Source organism: Medicago sativa, chromosome 6 (genome assembly GCF_051527215.1).
Source record: "Medicago sativa cultivar Bolivia chromosome 6, Bolivia_mono, whole genome shotgun sequence".
Lineage (NCBI taxonomy): Eukaryota > Viridiplantae > Streptophyta > Magnoliopsida > Fabales > Fabaceae > Medicago > Medicago sativa.
Window position 1 is genome coordinate 48,699,323 of NC_140754.1, and position 8,647 is coordinate 48,707,969.

At 32.9% G+C, this 8,647-nt stretch overlaps 1 long non-coding RNA gene across 1 annotated transcript; it reads right to left on the reverse strand.

Moving 5' to 3' along the window:
- Nucleotides 1-5,311: 5,311 nt before the first annotated feature.
- Nucleotides 5,312-7,700, reverse strand: LOC146915519 (uncharacterized). The gene is made up of 2 exons (XR_015014636.1): nt 6,495-7,700; nt 5,312-5,737 (listed from the first exon to the last, which is right to left on the reverse strand). It is a non-coding gene; the product is annotated as an uncharacterized LOC146915519 (long non-coding RNA).
- Between the last annotated feature and the right edge of the window lie 947 nt (nt 7,701-8,647).

Consider the following 8,647-nt stretch of genomic DNA (forward strand, 5'->3'; position numbering starts at 1 on the left):
AGGGACATCGAGGGACAAGTTCACTGTTTATCAAACTTCTAACCACATAGGCTAACATTTCATTTTCGCGACAAAAGTCATTTCAATACTTTCATTTTAGCGAATTTCAAGCCAAATAGGTTCACATATCATGTTTCGCATCAAGGGACATCGAGGGACATGTTCAACCTTCATATTTAACAGACATGTAACAATATAAGCTAAAATCTCGTTTTCGCGATAAGGGTCATCTCATTACTTTCTATTTACCAAATTTAAAACGAAATTGGTTCAAATATTATGGTACGCAATAAAGGACATCGAGGGACAAATTCAACATTAATATTTATCAAACTTTTAACCATATAGGCTAAAATCTCATTTTTGGGAAAATGGTCATTCAAATAATTTCATTTTGTCGAATACAAAACCAAATAGGTTCACATATCATGTTTCGTATCAAGGGAGAACGAGGGACAAGTTCAACCTTTATCAAACTTCTAACCATATAGGCTAAAATCTCATTTTCGCGAAAAAGTCATTCCAACACTTTCATTTTTCCGAATATAAAACCAAATAGGTTCACATATCATGTTTCGCATCAAGTCGAGGGACATGTTCACTGTTTATCAAACTTCTAACCACATAGGCTAACATTTCATTTTCGCGACAAAAGTCATTTCAATACTTTCATTTTACCGAATTTCAAACCAAATAGGTTCACATATCATGTTTCGCATCAAGGGACATCGAGGGACATGTTCAACCTTCATATTTAACAAACATGTAGCAATATAAGCTAAAATCTCGTATTCGCGATAAGGGTCATCTCATGACTTTCTATTTACCAAATTTAAAACGAAATTGTTTCAAATATTATGTTACGGAATAAAGGACATCGAGGGACAAATTCAACATTAATATTTATCAAACTTTTAACCATATAGGCTAAAATCTCATTTTTGGGACAATGGTCATTCAAATAATTTCATTTTGCCGAATACAAAACCAAATAGGTTCACATATCATGTTTCGTATCAAGGGAGATCGAGGGACAAGTTCAACCTTTATCAAACTTCTAACCATATAGGCTAAAATCTCATTTTCGCGACAAAGTCATTCCAATACTTTCATTTTTCCGAATATGAAACCAAATAGGTTCACATATCATGTTTCGCATCAAGGGACATCGAGGGACATGTTCAACCTTCATATTTAACAAACATGTAACAATATAAGCTAAAATCTCGTTTTCGCGATAAGGGTCATCTCATTACTTTCTATTTACCAAATTTAAAACGAAATTGGTTCAAATATTATGTTACGCAATAAAGAACATCGAGGGACAAATTCAATATTAATATTTATCAAACTTTTAACCATATAGGCTAAAATCTCATTTTTGGGACAATGGTCATTCAAATAATTTCATTTTGCCGAATACAAAACCAAATAGGTTCACATATCATGTTTCGTATCAAGGGAGATCGAGGGACAAGTTCAACCTTTATCAAACTTCTAACCATATAGGCTAAAATAGGCTAAAATCTCATTTTCGCGACAAAGTCATTCCAATACTTTCATTTTTCCGAATATGAAACCAAATAGGTTCACATATCATGTTTCGCATCAAGGGACATCGAGGGACAAGTTCACTGTTTATCAAACTTCTAACCACATAGGCTAACATTTCATTTTCGCGACAAAAGTCATTTCAATACTTTCATTTTAGCGAATTTCAAGCCAAATAGGTTCACATATCATGTTTCGCATCAAGGGACATCGAGGGACATGTTCAACCTTCATATTTAACAGACATGTAACAATATAAGCTAAAATCTCGTTTTCGCGATAAGGGTCATCTCATTACTTTCTATTTACCAAATTTAAAACGAAATTGGTTCAAATATTATGGTACGCAATAAAGGACATCGAGGGACAAATTCAACATTAATATTTATCAAACTTTTAACCATATAGGCTAAAATCTCATTTTTGGGAAAATGGTCATTCAAATAATTTCATTTTGTCGAATACAAAACCAAATAGGTTCACATATCATGTTTCGTATCAAGGGAGAACGAGGGACAAGTTCAACCTTTATCAAACTTCTAACCATATAGGCTAAAATCTCATTTTCGCGAAAAAGTCATTCCAACACTTTCATTTTTCCGAATATAAAACCAAATAGGTTCACATATCATGTTTCGCATCAAGTCGAGGGACATGTTCACTGTTTATCAAACTTCTAACCACATAGGCTAACATTTCATTTTCGCGACAAGGGTCATTTCAATACTTTCATTTTAGCGAATTTCAAGCCAAATAGGTTCACATATCATTTTTCGCATCAAGGGACATCGAGGGACATGTTCAACCTTCATATTTAACAGACATGTAACAATATAAGCTAAAATCTCGTTTTCGCGATAAGGGTCATCTCATTACTTTCTATTTACCAAATTTAAAACGAAATTGGTTCAAATATTATGGTACGCAATAAAGGACATCGAGGGACAAATTCTACATTAATATTTATCAAACTTTTAACCATATAGGCTAAAATCTCATTTTTGGGAAAATGGTCATTCAAAGAATTTCATTTTCCCGAATACAAAACCAAATAGGTTCACATATCATGTTTCGTATCAAGGGAGATCGAGGGACAAGTTCAACCTTTATCAAACTTCTAACCATATAGGCTAAAATCTCATTTTCGCGACAAAGTCATTCCAACACTTTCATTTTTCCGAATATAAAACCAAATAGGTTCACATATCATGTTTCGCATCAAGAGACATCGAGGGACATGTTCACTGTTTATCAAACTTCTAACCACATAGGCTAACATTTCATTTTCGCGACAAGGGTCATTTCAATACTTTTATTTTACCGAATTTCAAACCAAATAGGTTCACATATCATGTTTCGCATCAAGGGACATCGAGGGACATGTTCAACCTTCATATTTAACAAACATGTAACAATATAAGCTAAAATCTCGTATTCGCGATAAGGGTCATCTCATGACTTTCTATTTACCAAATTTAAAACGAAATTCGTTCAAATATTATGGCACGCAATAAAGGACATCGAGGGACAAATTCAACATTAATATTTATCAAACTTTTAACCATATAGGCTAAAATCTCATTTTTGGGACAATGGTCATTCAAATAATTTTATTTTGCCGAATACAAAACCAAATAGGTTCACATATCATGTTTCGTATCAAGGGAGATCGAGGGACAAGTTCAACCTTTATCAAACTTCTAACCATATAGGCTAAAATCTCATTTTCGCGACAAAGTCATTCCAATACTTTCATTTTTCCGAATATGAAACCAAATAGGTTCACATATCATGTTTCGCATCAAGGGACATCGAGGGACATGTTCAACCTTCATATTTAACAAACATGTAACAATATAAGCTAAAATCTCGTTTTCGCGATAAGGGTCATCTCATTACTTTCTATTTACCAAATTTAAAACGAAATTGGTTCAAATATTATGTTACGCAATAAAGAACATCGAGGGACAAATTCAATATTAATATTTATCAAACTTTTAACCATATAGGCTAAAATCTCATTTTTGGGACAATGGTCATTCAAATAATTTCATTTTGCCGAATACAAAACCAAATAGGTTCACATATCATGTTTCGTATCAAGGGAGATCGAGGGACAAGTTCAACCTTTATCAAACTTCTAACCATATAGGCTAAAATAGGCTAAAATCTCATTTTCGCGACAAAGTCATTCCAATACTTTCATTTTTCCGAATATGAAACCAAATAGGTTCACATATCATGTTTCGCATCAAGGGACATCGAGGGACAAGTTCACTGTTTATCAAACTTCTAACCACATAGGCTAACATTTGATTTTCGCGACAAAAGTCATTTCAATACTTTCATTTTAGCGAATTTCAAGCCAAATAGGTTCACATATCATGTTTCGCATCAAGGGACATCGAGGGACATGTTCAACCTTCATATTTAACAGACATGTAACAATATAAGCTAAAATCTCGTTTTCGCGATAAGGGTCATCTCATTACTTTCTATTTACCAAATTTAAAACGAAATTGGTTCAAATATTATGGTACGCAATAAAGGACATCGAGGGACAAATTCAACATTAATATTTATCAAACTTTTAACCATATAGGCTCAAATCTCATTTTTGGGAAAATGGTCATTCAAATAATTTCATTTTGTCGAATACAAAACCAAATAGGTTCACATATCATGTTTCGTATCAAGGGAGAACGAGGGACAAGTTCAACCTTTATCAAACTTCTAACCATATAGGCTAAAATCTCATTTTCGCGAAAAAGTCATTCCAACACTTTCATTTTTCCGAATATAAAACCAAATAGGTTCACATATCATGTTTCGCATCAAGTCGAGGGACATGTTCACTGTTTATCAAACTTCTAACCACATAGGCTAACATTTCATTTTCGCGACAAGGGTCATTTCAATACTTTCATTTTAGCGAATTTCAAGCCAAATAGGTTCACATATCATTTTTCGCATCAAGGGACATCGAGGGACATGTTCAACCTTCATATTTAACAGACATGTAACAATATAAGCTAAAATCTCGTTTTCGCGATAAGGGTCATCTCATTACTTTCTATTTACCAAATTTAAAACGAAATTGGTTCAAATATTATGGTACGCAATAAAGGACATCGAGGGACAAATTCTACATTAATATTTATCAAACTTTTAACCATATAGGGTAAAATCTCATTTTTGGGAAAATGGTCATTCAAAGAATTTCATTTTCCCGAATACAAAACCAAATAGGTTCACATATCATGTTTCGTATCAAGGGAGATCGAGGGACAAGTTCAACCTTTATCAAACTTCTAACCATATAGGCTAAAATCTCATTTTCGCGACAAAGTCATTCCAACACTTTCATTTTTCCGAATATAAAACCAAATAGGTTCACATATCATGTTTCGCATCAAGAGACATCGAGGGTGATGAGTGTCACGGAGCCGTCGGAAGCAAATAAGAATATTTTGGTGGGAAAGACTCAAAATTGAAGAAATGGAATGGATAGACAGGGACGCCACACTTTCTAATCCAAGAAAGTGATAAGTCGGTGGATGCGAGGATCGCCACAAGAAAAGTGATTCCTTGATAAGATCAAGTCATGGTTCAATCCAGAACCAAAAAGAAGCAAAGCTTCACAACACACAAAGTGTATTTTTTTTACTCAAAATTCTACATATCTTATTTCATAATAAAACTTACAATTTATAGAGCTCTTGCATGAACTCAAAGGACACTAATAAATTAAAATATACCTAATATTAATCTAAAGAAAATAAATAAATGGCTGATTAGCCTTACATTTATTTATTAAAAATAGAAAGAACCAAACAAAAGCACACGTAGCATTTTATTAGGAGTTTCTGTAGTGCTTTCCAATCCAAAGATCCAGCCAAGCAACACCAATGAATAGCCAAAATTGATAAGTCTTAAAATGTTGAATGTTAGTTGCTTCAAAATTCCATAACCGCTAGTTTATATTTGCCTTCTATATATTCAAATGAATTCAACCATTAATATATCAGCTGCATCAATTTAATGTGAGTTGAAATCATGCCAATTACAATTCAAAACCGTTGAAGAGCTAGTAAACATCATATGCCAATAACGAGCCATTCCTTCATCTCCATAATTGTGAATTTCATCCCAGCCCAATATCAACATCACGTGTATACTACATCCACTAGAAATTCCATAGTGTAATTGAGTACAATGTAATTATATCAAATATTATGTGATTCAAAGAACCATATGCTGCCCAAAAACTAAAACCATGAAACAAAATATCAGGACAAATTTATTGTAGGATAATTTTTTTTATAAGTTTCCTTCCACATGCTTAATGAACTCATGATCTCATCATTCTCCCTCTCTTCAAAAGGATTTGACCTCAAATCCAAACTTGCATACAGTGGGACTAAATTATGTAAAAATGATTTTCCTTTTTTCTCTCTCCCTGTTTTTTTATGTTTACCTCCTTCATTTCTCTCACACTTTTCTTTCTCCTCTACTTCTTTCTTCTCATTTTCTTTTCTTTCTATTTCTTTTCTTTCTTGCTCATATTTTTCTCTCAATTTCTTTTGATCTTCTCTCACCTCACTAGGACTCAATGGTGCAAGAATAACCTTTTTGCCATGATGAACAAAAGAATATTTATTTGAATATCCATCATGATTAGTTTTTCTATCAAATTGCCAAGGCCTCCCAAACAATAAGTGACTAGCCTCCATTGGTATTACATCACACAAAACAACATCCTCATATTTTCCAATTCTAAAACAAATCTCCACTTGCTTATTAACCATCATTTCGACAGTTTCATTAAGCCATTGGAGTTTATAAGGTTTAGGATGAGATTTTGTGTCCAAATTAAGTTTAGACACCAATCGAGTACTAGCAAAATTACTACAACTCCCTCCATCAATAATTAAAGCACATACCTTTCCTTGCACTAGACATCTTGTTTGAAAAAGATTTTCTCTTTGAGTTGTATCCTCCTCCTTGACCTGATTTCCAAACATTCTCCTTAACATGAGAAGCTCTCTCATATCTAATTCTGGAGACATTTTTTTTTTTTTAAATTTTTTTTCTTTCTAATACTTCAAAAAGAAAATGAAATTAAGGAATTGCATTGATAAAATGGAAAATGAAGATGATGATGATTTCGAAATTGAAACAAAAATTGTCCCAAACGAAACCGTGCTCTGAATACCAAATGATGAGTGTCACGGAGCCGTCGGAAGCAAATAAGAATATTTTGGTGGGAAAGACTCAAAATTGAAGAAATGGAATGGATAGACAGGGACGCCACACTTTCTAATCCAAGAAAGTGATAAGTCGGTGGATGCGAGGATCGCCACAAGAAAAGTGATTCCTTGATAAGATCAAGTCATGGTTCAATCCAGAACCAAAAAGAAGCAAAGCTTCACAACACACAAAGTGTATTTTTTTTACTCAAAATTCTACATATCTTATTTCATAATAAAACTTACAATTTATAGAGCTCTTGCATGAACTCAAAGGACACTAATAAATTAAAATATACCTAATATTAATCTAAAGAAAATAAATAAATGGCTGATTAGCCTTACATTTATTTATTAAAAATAGAAAGAACCAAACAAAAGCACACGTAGCATTTTATTAGGAGTTTCTGTAGTGCTTTCCAATCCAAAGATCCAGCCAAGCAACACCAATGAATAGCCAAAATTGATAAGTCTTAAAATGTTGAATGTTAGTTGCTTCAAAATTCCATAACCGCTAGTTTATATTTGCCTTCTATATATTCAAATGAATTCAACCATTAATATATCAGCTGCATCAATTTAATGTGAGTTGAAATCATGCCAATTACAATTCAAAACCGTTGAAGAGCTAGTAAACATCATATGCCAATAACGAGCCATTCCTTCATCTCCATAATTGTGAATTTCATCCCAGCCCAATATCAACATCACGTGTATACTACATCCACTAGAAATTCCATAGTGTAATTGAGTACAATGTAATTATATCAAATATTATGTGATTCAAAGAACCATATGCTGCCCAAAAACTAAAACCATGAAACAAAATATCAGGACAAATTTATTGTAGGATAATTTTTTTTATAAGTTTCCTTCCACATGCTTAATGAACTCATGATCTCATCAGAGGGACATGTTCACTGTTTATCAAACTTCTAACCACATAGGCTAACATTTCATTTTCGCGACAAGGGTCATTTCAATACTTTCATTTTACCGAATTTCAAACCAAATAGGTTCACATATCATGTTTCGCATCAAGGGACATCGAGGGACATGTTCAACCTTCATATTTAACAAACATGTAACAATATAAGCTAAAATCTCGTATTCGCGATAAGGGTCATCTCATGACTTTCTATTTACCAAATTTAAAACGAAATTGTTTCAAATATTATGTTACGGAATAAAGGACATCGAGGGACAAATTCAACATTAATATTTATCAAACTTTTAACCATATAGGCTAAAATCTCATTTTTGGGACAATGGTCATTCAAATAATTTTATTTTGCCGAATACAAAACCAAATAGGTTCACATATCATGTTTCGTATCAAGGGAGATCGAGGGACAAGTTCAACCTTTATCAAACTTCTAACCATATAGGCTAAAATCTCATTTTCGCGACAAAGTCATTCCAATACTTTCATTTTTCCGAATATGAAACCAAATAGGTTCACATATCATGTTTCGCATCAAGGGACATCGAGGGACATGTTCAACCTTCATATTTAACAAACATGTAACAATATAAGCTAAAATCTCGTTTTCGCGATAAGGGTCATCTCATTACTTTCTATTTACCAAATTTAAAACGAAATTGGTTCAAATATTATGTTACGCAATAAAGAACATCGAGGGACAAATTCAATATTAATATTTATCAAACTTTTAACCATATAGGCTAAAATCTCATTTTTGGGACAATGGTCATTCAAATAATTTCATTTTGCCGAATACAAAACCAAATAGGTTCACATATCATGTTTCGTATCAAGGGAGATCGAGGGACAAGTTCAACCTTTATCAAACTTCTAACCATATAGGCTAAAATAGGCTAAAATC